Raw genomic sequence first — 11,385 nt, forward strand, 5'->3', positions numbered from 1 at the left:
AATAATAACAATAATTTTTATTTATACCCCGCCCTCCCCAGCAAAGGCCGGGCTCAGGGTGGCTAACAAGCAATAATAAAAACAAGTTGAATGAATACAACATAAAAACAAGATTAAAATACAACCTTAAAATATTGAAACATTAAAATATTAAAATGCAGCCTCATCACAGGAGGAAAAAGGAAAAAGAAAGAGGGGGAGGGAATCAAATTAGCTCCAAGCCAAAGGCCAGGCGGAACAACTCTGCCTTACAGGCCCCGCGGAAAGAAATCAGATCCTACAGGGCCGTGGTCTCATGAGGCAGAGCGTTCCACCAGGCCAGAGCCAGTGTTGAAAAGGCCCTGGCTCTGGTTGAAGCTAATCTAACTTCCTTAGGGCCCGGGACCACTAGGGTGTTGCTATTTATGGACCTTGCATGATTGAGGTCCCAAATTGCATCAAAACATGTGTGTGTGTAGGAGTACAAGCGTAGGCTCCCTTATTCAGATGTAGACACTTCATGGGCAGACTTTAAGGGTGGGTAGTAGGTCATGTTGGAGGAATGGGGCTAGTAGGCATTGATAGGACTGGGACTGTGCCCTGTTTTGGAAAGGTCCCGGGTTCAATCCTTGCCATCTACAGGTAGAACTGGGAGACACTTTTGGCTGACACCCAGGAGAGCCACTGCCGCTTGGTGTAGACTAGGGATGGAGAACCTCCATATTTTAACTGGACCACAACTCCCATCATCCTGACCCTTGACCATGTTCATTGGCGCTGATGGGAGATGCAGTCTCACAACGTCCAGGCGGCCACACAAATACCCCACCCTGATATATACACCAAACATATTGTGTTCTTGCCTGGATAGCTCAATTGGTTAGAGCGTGGTGCTGATAATGCCAAGGTTCCAGGTTTGGTCCCCATATAGAACAACTGCATATTTATCCATTGTGGGCGGTTGGATGAGATGATCCTCAGGGTCTCTTCCAACTCTGCAATGCTATGATTCTATGCTTTATTTTTGGGAGGGTGGTAAGGAAGAAGAAGAAGAAGAAGAGTTTGGATTTGATATCCCGCCTTTCACTCCCTTTAAGGAGTCTCAAAGCGGCTAACATTCTCCTTTCCCTTCCTCCCCCCACAACAAACACTCTGTGAGGTGAGTGGGGCTGAGAGACTTCAAGGAAGTGTGACTGGCCCAAGGTCACCCAGCAGCTGCATGTGGAGGAGCGGAGACGCGAACCCGGTTCCCCAGATTACGAGACTACCGCTCTTAACCACTACACCACACTGGCTGGTGGGGCAAGGAGGCAGCAGGGTCTGCTGGAGTGCCAGGGAACAAGAAGAGCTCCAAAGCAAACTGGTTTAAATAAAAGTAGTCTAGCAAAAGGAGCTGGTGGATCGTAGACTTCTTTGGCCAAGGTAGCATAGCATCTGGAAACTGTTTATACCAAGCATAGCCCACAAAGCCCACCTTGGCTGAGTATGGTGTTTGCTTCCCAATATATCTGGGATGGGGAAAGAAAGAGACCTGAAAGAGAAACAATTGGAGAGCCAGAATGGGGAAATAGGGGCAGTTATGCCACTAGTGGCTGCGATATAAACATTTCATGGATAGACTCTTCCCACATATATAAAGAACTATATCGAGAAACCATCCTGGCGGAGCACACGCTCCCTGCCAGCGGTCCTATATTAAAAGGATGTATTGCATACTATTGGGTATTCGTTCCACTTACATCCTGCCTGTCTGTCGATGCTCAAGCTAGCTTAAGCTGCAAACTGGCCAGCAGAAATGTTCCATCTGCCATCCAAACTTCAAAATCTGTCACATGTATATCCTCAACAACATCATAGGAAGATTTCTGGCAAGCAATCCCAGGACACAAGCATATGCCAATAGCCTCAGTATCAACAAGAGCTATGCTGCGCCTGCCAAGAGGAAAGAAAAAAAATCACCCCCCCAGTGGCGTCTGTATATGTTTGCAAATTAATTTACTTGAATATATTCCCATTATCCTTAATAAACAGAAATAAGAGAGGACTAGATAATCCAAAGCAAAGTGTATTTTACCGATGGGAGATCAAGCACGGGACATCTGCAATAGCGCTGTTTTGGCGCAGCTCTGGAATATTTGCACACATTCCCTGCGTACAAATTAACTCGGCAGAACAATTAGAGGAATTAAAGCAATGGCTCTTTTTACTAGTCGGTTCTTGGAAGGTATTTGCTGCCAGCCCCCCAGGTGATTTAAATCGGCACGACTGAAGTCAATGTGTTTCCATCCTTTTTATGTTAGAGCTGTGTGCAAATGCATCACTGTATTGGTGGGCAGAGAAATTGGAGTGGGGTGTATTTTTCATTGGATTCATCCAGTGGGAGGAAACGTTCTCCGAAATTTCTCAGGGGTGAAGTGCTCCATTTTCAGTGTCCGTAATACACCTTCTTTCGTAAATAAGATTTTATTTATTTTTGCCAAGTGTTGGCAGCCTGGCCACCATCTTTGTATCTTTCATGGCTCCTCAGACCTAGTATCATTACAGGGCATTATATGTGTGTGAAATGGTGGCAGATACACACAGAGAGACAAATTACTGGAGGGTATTTGAAGAAAATTCTACAAAACTGTCTTCTTTTCTGGTGGGGATTCAAAAAAAGGAAATATCAGAAATTTCCTCAGTGCATGAGGAGGGGACTTTCAAACCTTTCCCTCCCCAGACACAATCCTGATGAAATCATCCATGCTTTCCATGCATTAAAGCATCTCCTTTAGCAATTGTAGCTTTTTTCTCAAAGTCCAATTACAGCTTGGGGAGCAGGGATGCTCGGATTGCAGATGGGGGCGTGAACACTGGTGCCAACCCTAGGAGGCTCTGGGTGCACTCACACCACAGGGCTCTGACGCGACTTCCAGTTTCTACCAGAAGTTATGTTGAAGGTCCGAGGCGACATCAGCGGCCCTGCAAAGCCTCGGAAGTGATTTCCGGTAGAAACTGGATGTTGCCTCGAAGGTCTTGAGAGGCCCCGGACGTGGCCTCCAAGGCCCCACGAGGCCTCAGAAGCGACGTTGGAGGCCCTACAGGCCTCCAAACACGACTTCCAGTAGAAACCGGAAGTTGTGTCAGAGGTCTCACGAGGCCTCCGACGTGACCTGCGAGGCCCCATGAGGCCCCGGAAGCAGCGCTGCACTGCTGCCGCCATAGCATGATGTCATGACGTCACATTATTTCACAGGTGCTATTGGGCACCCACAATCAGGGGCCCAGGTCGGCACCCCTGGGAGTGAAGGAGTAAAGCCCCCCCTCCCTGCACTCTCTGGTCCCAATGAAAACTACGCTCCAAGCCTACTGTTTATTATTATTATTATTATTATTATTATTACAGTCATACCTCTTGTTACGTTTGCTTCATGTTGCGTTCTTTCAGGTTACATCCCATGGTGACCCAGAAGTACCGGAAAGAGTTACTTCCGGGTTTCGCTGCTCGCGCATGCACAGAATCGCAAAATGACATCACGCGCATGTGCAGACATGCCGCTACAGGTTGCGCTCTTTTCATGTTGCGAACGGGCCTCCGATACGGATCCTGTTCGCAGCCAGAGGTACCACCGTATTTTAAAAAACATGTTTCCCTACTATGCAATTAAAATAGCATGTTGTACTACCCTCAGAGTTCTCCGAGCTTTGAACTTTGGAAGGTGGGAATAATAAAGTCCCCAAGACTTATCCAGAAAACTGCACGCAGCCAACCCACCCTCTGCAAAATGGCAGGAACCCTGCTGGTTACCACAGCTGGGTACATAGTTCTTCAGAGGGCCGCTTATGAGTGCCACTTGGTCAAAGTGGGCAGGGGGGATGAAAACCTGGCATTGCTGCCCTGGTCACTCAAATTGTATCCTTGCGCATACAGCGGTTGCATAGGGGCCTGCATGCCAGAGAGCCCATGCCTTTCTTTGTGCTCCCTTCCCCCCCTCCAGCATCACTTGCCCTACAACTAGCAATTAATCATGACTTGCATTCTCTGGCCTTGTCTCCGATCAGCTGCTTGACAGACAATTATTAACTGGGAAACACACATCAGGAAATGTGCTATTGTGGCAAGACAGGCGAGCAATATCATCATTTTTTTATGAGTGAATAAAGCATACACAGGTTAAGGTAACACTGATTGCCTATTAATCTCTGGGTAAGAAAGTATAATGATCAGTTTCACATCCTATCCCCCTCCACTGCCCCCTTTTAGCCTCTGTCTTCTTGCGAAGTAGCCATTTGCTCTTCCACCAGAAGGGTGATAATTCTCTTCCTCTCCCGAGGAGCCACTCTATATCACACTTCTCCCTCCCTTTCTTGTCTCTTTAAAATGGTCTGTCAGACAATAATAAACACATTTTCACATTGGTTGTCTCGGGGAAGCAACAGGTATCTTAGAATCGCTGAGCTTTTCTGCTTCCTCATAGAGCTGTGTCTTTTTGCAATGAGAGTCATATAAACTTACAAAGCTCAGCTAATACCAAAGGATGGATAGATTGGTGTCTTTCTGGGTTTTAATCACTTTTACATGTGTTCACTCTTAAGTCAGTCTCATCACTTTTCAACACCAGCCTGTATTAAAAAAGTACTGCACAAAAATATGCATTTAATTATACATAGTTTAAGTACACATTTTAAAGGTCTCTCTCTAAACACCCACTCACACATATTTTCTCTTAAAATGTACATTCATCTCATCATTACAACCTTGTTTTCATACATTTTATGACCTATGAATTGCATCACAACATTCAGGGAAGGTGAAATCCTATAAATACAGATATAGATATTTAATGCAAGGCCAGTTTGCTTCAGGTCAGTTTTTATTAGAATTTGCAGTACAGTGGTACCTCGCAAGACGAATGCCTCGCAAGACGAAACAGTTTTTTGTTTTTTGAGTTGCTTCGCAAGACGAATTTCCCTATGGGCTTGCTTCGCAAGACGAAAATGTCTTGCACTTTTTTCTTAAAACCGTCAATGCATTCCTATGGGAAACCGTGCTTCGCAAGACAAAAAATTCACAAGACGAAAAAACTTGCGGAACGAATTAATTTTGTCTTGTGAGGCTCCACTGTATTGAATTTTGAAGTTACACTGAGTTTGTCCACTCAGTCTGAGACTGCATACACACTGCAGCTCTAAAGGCCTGGCAAAAGAGGTAAGCGTGGTATTAAACTAAGCTTTACTCAGAGCAGACGTATTGAAATTAATGGACCTAGCTTAGTCATGATAATTAACTGGCCAACTCTGAATAAAAGTTAATTGAATACCACCCTAAGTTTTTAGCTGGCACTGAAAAGTGGCCATTGTTTGCCCCAAACCATTTCAAGGTACCGTATTTTTCGCTCTATAAGACGCACCTTTCCCCTCATAAAAAGTAAGGGGAAATGTGTGTGCATCTTATGGAGCGAATGCAGGCTGCGCAGCTATCGCTGAAGCCAGAAGAGCAAGAGGGATCGGCGTGCAGCCGGAGCGCTCCTGCCTCTTTGCTCAAGAGGCTTTGCGTTGCTTTCTTGTTTCTTGTTTTCCTCCTCTAAAAATTAGGTGAGTCTTATGGCTGGGTGCATCTTATAGAGCGAAAAATACGGTACATAAGGCATATGCGCATTACAATGTTGCTCAAGTTAGTGGCAGACATGGCTTCATCAAGTTTTTGGCACCAGCTGCAGGACTGGATTTGGAGGAGAGAGCTTAACATTTTTAAGCAGTTTGGCAATAAGGTCATTCAATTGATCCACTCAAGAATTGACCATTGGGCTTGGTGAGGCCAGCGGCCTTAAGTAGCACCTCTGAAGCTGAAAACCAGTATTTGTCCTGTTCCAGCCACCACCCACTTGTGACAAGAGGAAGCTGTGAAAATTCGTAGAGGAACTTTCAAGTGGTATCATCAGAGCCAGTATGAGAGGCTCAGTGTTAACTAGATCACATGCCACGTGAAGTTGCCTGCACCTCTCCCATTTCCTCTTTGTGTCTGAGCGTGAGAGCATCCGTGCTTCAACCCTGAAATCATCTCTCCATTAAATAATCACTACACCAGTACTTGCCTTAATAATTCAATTATTCAATCCATTAGATAAATAATTCACAGGCTTTTGACAGTTTATTTTCTTCATTCCACATGCTGTAGCAATAGATTATTCTCTTGCAGAAATCGCCTGCTGTCCTGATCCATAGCCATCTCCATCGCTGAGATGCGGCGGCGGCAGCAGCCCAGACGGGCTGGTGGAAAGCAAGATTGCCTGAGCCAACCTCCTAAGGTCAGGACCCTGGACAGCAACAAATGTGACTGAGTTGATTTGCAGGAGTACAAAGTTCAGGACCACAGGCACCAATCCTACAGCAGAGTGGGACAAGTTAGGCACACAGGAAACTGCCTTATGCCGAGTTGGATTTTTGGCAGCTTCATAGGGTTCCAGACAGGAGACATTTCCCAAACCTACCAGGAGTGGAACTATGCCTGCTATGATGTGCTGCCACACATCACCTCCACCTACCCCGGATGTCTTCCCATTAAGTGCAGAATAGCGGGAATCTCTGCTACACAGGTGTATGTTTCTGTGAAATTAGGGACCTTAATCATGCAAGGGTTTCCTATCACAATTCAGCAGAACCTTCTGTCAGGGCTAGAGTCAGGTGCAAGTCAGCAACAAAGGAAGCAGATCTCCATTGTCAGTGAAGTTAGCAAACATACTACTTGGCGTAGTGGTCTCAGCAACACTACTCAGTAGGACTCTTGCCCCTATGGAGCAGTTGCCAGGACTGAAGGCCCTTGCCTTCCACTCCTTTCTAAGGCTCCTCCTCTTCCGGATGTCTCCCAAGCAGTCTCTAACTGCGTCTGCACACCTCTGGCCTCTGCTATGTTCTTCTCATTACTCTGTGAGTTCTTGGAGACCAAGGGGGAGGGGAGCTTGTCACCGCAGGAGAGGGAGACTCCCTGGATTCTTCAGCAGTCTCTTGACCACCACCCCCATCTGCTTTAGCCTTGGAGTCTGAACTGCTCCCTATCACAGGCTCTTCCTGCTCACTAAACCCTGCTGCTCCTTTTGCATTCTGCACCTTCTCCCAATCTTCTCCCTCTGACCTCTCCTTGGTGTCTCACCACCAATCCCCTGGCCCTGAGCTTTCCTCCTCTGGGGTTTTGCTTGGTGATTCCCTGGCTGGTGCCTCGTACCATTCCTCTTTGTACAACCAGTCCCTGACACCTACAGCAGTGACTACAGCAGCAGCACATTCATGGGCTTTCTCTTTGCTGACGCATGTAAAAATTGAGGTTGAATCCTGACAAGACAAAAGTACTGTTTGGGGGGGATAGGGGGTGGGCAGGGGTGGAGGACTCCCTGGTCCTGAATGGGGCAACTGTGCCACTGAAGGACCAGGTGCACAGCCTGGGAGTCATTTTGAACTCACAGATGTCCATGGAGTCACAGGTTAATTCTGTGTCCAGGATGGCTGTCTACCAGCTCCATCTGGTATGCAGGCTGTGACCCTACCTGCTCAGGGACTGTCTCGCAAGAGTGGTTCATGGGCTAGTCACACTTCTCTGAAGTCTCTCAGCCCCACTCACCTCACAGAGTGTTTGTTGTGGGGGAGGAAGGGAAAAGAGAATGTTAGCCGCTTTGAGACTACTTCGGGTAGTGATAAAGTGGGATATCAAATCCAAACTCCGCCTCCTCCTCCTCCTCATGCTCTAGTTATCTCCCGCTTGGACTACTGCAATGCACTCTACGTGGGGCTACCTTTGAAGGCGACCGGGAAACTACAACTAATCCAGAATGTGGCAACCAGACTGCTGACTGGGAGTGGCTGCGGAGACTATATAACACCAGTCCTGAAAGACCTCCATTGGCTCCAGTACGGTTCCAAGCACAATTCAAAGTGTTGGTGCTGCCTTTAAAGCCCTAAGTGGCCTCGGCCCAGTATACCTGAAGGAACGTCTCCACCCCATCATTCTCCCAGACACTGAGGTCCAGTTCTGAGGGCCTTCTAGTGATTCCGTCACTGCAAGAAGTGAGGTTACAGGGAACCAGGCGGAGAGCCTTCTCGGAAGTGGCACCCATCCTGTGGAATGCTCTCCCATCAGATGTCAAGGAAATAAACAACTATCTGACTTTTAGAAGACATCTGAAGGCAGCCCTGTTTAGGGAAGTTAATGTTTGATGTTTTATCATGTTTTTAATATGCTATTGGGAGCTGCCCAGAGTGGCTAGGGAGGCCTGGCCAGATGGGCGGGGTATAAGTAATAAATTATTATTATTATTATTATTATTATTATTATTATTATTATTAACGCTGACTGGTAGAGGCTATTCAGGATTCCATACTTTTCACAGCTAGTTGCCTTGTACTGAGTCGGACCCTTTATCCGTTTAGTTTGCTGTTGTCTGAAATTCAGAAGAAATTCAGATGAAAGAAGAATGGGAGACGAAAATAATGGACTATGCAGAATTGGACCAAATGACAGGAAGGATTCGAAGCCTGTGGTACCAGAGATTTACAGAAGATTGGAAGAAGTATATGAACTATTTGAAGAGCAATTGTAACCAACAAATTACGTTAGTAGGACTACAAGAAGTTTTGTAAGGAGGAATATATGAAGTGATACAAAGCAGATAAAGAACAGAGATATTGGTTATGAGTTTTAAATGCAACAGGGAAAATAAGAAATGTATACTCAGAGATTAGATTGGAAAATTTTCAGACGGGACTGATGGAAGTAAAAAAAAATTGAATAAGATGTAAAAATATGTTTAATTACTGTTGAAAATGGTATGTTAAAAAACTAATAAAAATTATATATATAAAAAATAATAGTTTGGTGTTGTCTACCCTGATGACAGTGGTTCTCCAGAGGTTTAGACAGGGCCCTTTCCCAATGCTGAGAATTGAACCTCCCCCCCCCCACAGTGCAAAGCATGTACCATTGAGCTATGGTCCTGTGTGCATTGCTTATGCCCCCGATCCACACAGTCTCATGATTGGCTACCTGGGCGCATTCATGTGCCAGTGCCTATATGGGAGTGTCACTCTATCTATTTGTGAAATGTTGGAGGCTATCCAGAAGTATATCACCTTGTCTTCTCATGCGATGTGCCACATTTCTGGCACTGTCCACTGCTTCTTCTGTTTTGCTTTCCCGTTAGCTAGCTATTGTATGCTTTCTTCCGCTGTGGCGCCCACTGTAATCTGCTGTGCTCTTTTCTCCAGGGACTTGATCTGCGTTGCTTGTTCATCTGCTTGGCATACACATATTGCCACTTCTGAGCTTTGAAACTTCTCCTTCATAACAGTTCCGAATTATTACCCCAGGAAAGTCTGGTCTTTGATGAGGTATTTCTTTAACATACTTTAACTGCAGGGCTGGCTTGTAACATGTTAGTAATAAACATTATTATTATTTCCCGGTTTCTTTTTCCCGGAGTTGTAATCTAGAATGCCTGTCTTTTGTTTCAGGATAAAAAAGACACAAAGGTAATTGTGGGCCTCAGATCCTGGCAGCTTTGTTTTTTCTCTTCTTCAAAGTCCTCAGGGTTAAAAGAAGAAGAGGAAAAACCTCTTGTGCACAGTTTGTGTTTCTGTATCTTCCAGGAAAAATAAATAAATCTTAAGGCAGTCCTCTAAATGATTCACCCTCTGCCTTTTATAAACCACTCACATTCCAAAACTTTAATAAGAAATGAGGGAAATTTATAATTTACCTTGGAGAACGCTGAAACACTTGAAATGATTAGCAGGATTGCAATAACACTTGTAATGCAACGAGAACTATGGATACAATGAAGATTTGGACTACTATAAAGGATGCGGCTGAAAGGGTTTGACAATGGGACCCATGGAGAGGGAGGTGGGAAGTCCAGAGATTCGTGGGGATCTTGTACTGTTGGAATGGGTTGTGGTATGATTGTGAATTTTAATATGTAAAACCAAATAAAGAAATTAGAGGGGGGGGGAGATAACTTTCAAGATCTTTCTCAAAATTTCCTGAGCTTCCGCGTACTATCAGACCCTCTGCCACAACATGTTATTTCAGTGAGTTTGATTGGTAGTGAGGAATCATTATTTATAGAGAAATATAAAGGGGGCAATCCTATGGTAAGATCTGTCAGGAACTACAGCTTAGGATGCAGTGGATCTCAGGCTTAGCCAACTGATTCTTGGCTCTTTGTTGTTGTTGTTTAGTCGTTTAGTCGTGTCTGACTCTTCATGACCCCATGGACCAGAGCACGCCAGGCACTCCTGTCTTCCACTGCCTCCCGCAGTTTAGTCAAACTCATGCTGGTAGCTTCGAGAACACTGTCCAACCATCTCGTCCTCTGCCGTCCCCTTCTCCTTGTGCCCTCCATCTTTCCCAACATCAGGGTCTTTTCCAGGGAGTCTTCTCTTCTCATGAGGTGGCCAAAGTATTGGAACCTCAGCTTCAGGATCTGTCCTTCCAGTGAGCACTCAGGGCTGATTTCCTTCAGAATGGATAGGTTTGATCTTCTTGCAGTCCATGGGACTTAGGTCCCCAACCCCAGATCAGCCATATTTCAGCCACCTGAGTTGCAACTTACTGAACTGAGGCCAGCTTAAGTTCCAAAAAGGGGGCATGAAGCCAGGGGAGGGGGGGGTTGGAGAACAGAGAAGGGGGCCTTAGGCTGGATCCTAAGCAGGTTCAGCACAGCTGTTGCGCAGGGTTTGGAGCTGGTGTAACTTTACACTAGATTAATTTAATTTGGCTTGCTTTATACCAGCTTTTTGTGCAGAGGATTGCTCCCTTAAATCATCCTGCCATATATTTTTAAGCAATATATCCTGGCAAATGGCCTGCCTCCCCCCTCCCGAAGTGTCTATTTGTATAGGCTGATGACTATTTTTCTCTAGCACAGTAATACATTTAGGGCCAGCTTCCAACCAACCGAAAGGTCTCCTCTTTAAGACCTTAGCAATATGAATATAGATAATTTAAAAGATAGGTCAGGGCCCATCGCATAAAACGCCACCGTGAAATTTGCATATGATCTGTTGCACCATATAATAGAATATGATTATGTATAAAAAGAACACATAATGTTTTGCCCAAGAATGGGATATATATATAGCGTAACATATTAAAGTAGGAGAAGAGGAGGGAATATACTAGAGGGGGAAGCAACAATATATTCCCCAAAAGTACCTGGGGGAAACCATTTTGCAAGTCAGAAGGACACAATTCTGAGTATAGCGGTAACTGAACATAACACAAGGCAGACCACTTGGCAATTTTATGGTGTAGACAATCACCCAACATGGAACTAGTGGTAGGGTTATGGTATGTCCCACGGAGGACCTTACAGTTTTCAAATAATAACATCTTGGAGGTCCCGGGCCATAGGGAGGTTAGGCTGGCCTCGACCAGAG

General features: G+C 45.4%; 1 long non-coding RNA gene across 1 annotated transcript; it reads right to left on the reverse strand.

The window, feature by feature from the left end:
- Positions 1-6,054: 6,054 nt before the first annotated feature.
- LOC310681713 lies at positions 6,055-8,779 on the reverse strand. The gene is made up of 2 exons (XR_014513540.1): positions 8,331-8,779; positions 6,055-6,343 (listed from the first exon to the last, which is right to left on the reverse strand). It is a non-coding gene; the product is annotated as an uncharacterized lncRNA (long non-coding RNA).
- Positions 8,780-11,385: the final 2,606 nt, after the last annotated feature.

The sequence above is a fragment of the Podarcis tiliguerta genome, assembly GCF_965153285.1.
Source record: "Podarcis tiliguerta genome assembly, chromosome: 7".
Taxonomy (NCBI): Eukaryota; Metazoa; Chordata; class Lepidosauria; order Squamata; family Lacertidae; genus Podarcis; species Podarcis tiliguerta.